We start from the raw sequence: 583 nt of genomic DNA on the forward strand, positions 1-583 counted from the left end.
CCTCACCACAATCAACTTTGAAACTTTCTCCGTTTTTTGTGCTCATTGCCCCTCCCCTGCCCCCTCCCGTTTTCTGCCATCATGCCTCTCTGAAACTAACCCCATTCTAGGTTAGTTCCCTAGAAAGGAAAACATGCAAAACAAAGAAAATTTTAAAAAAGAACTCAACGACAAGCATCAAATAAAACACAGAAAAACTTCAATCAAAAAGAAAGTAGAAAATAGTAAAAACTGAAACAACTATAAAATGAGTCCAAAGGGACATCAAATAATAAGGTGTTACGTTTGAACTAAGTCCATCTGCCACAATCCACTTTGCACTGTGCGCTGTCTAGTAGTAAGGCCAGTCACAGCCCTGGAATATGGTCAGAGACCTAATGCATATGTGGACACTGCAAATGGATGTGGGGCTTCCAATATCACCCATAGCTTTCTTCAAACAGGGTATTCACAATTTAAGCCCTAATACTGTCCCCCACATCAAGATTTGGGTTTTATTATTTACAATCCTTGAATCGCACAGGCTGGTGTGCTTCTGCATGTGAACTTGGCTGCCACCTCATTTAGAGGGCTCCTTTTCAAG

The sequence above is a fragment of the Echinops telfairi genome, unplaced genomic scaffold, assembly GCF_000313985.2.
Source record: "Echinops telfairi isolate 266 unplaced genomic scaffold, ASM31398v2 ScPeMD7_53;HRSCAF=182, whole genome shotgun sequence".
Classification (NCBI taxonomy): Eukaryota; Metazoa; Chordata; class Mammalia; order Afrosoricida; family Tenrecidae; genus Echinops; species Echinops telfairi.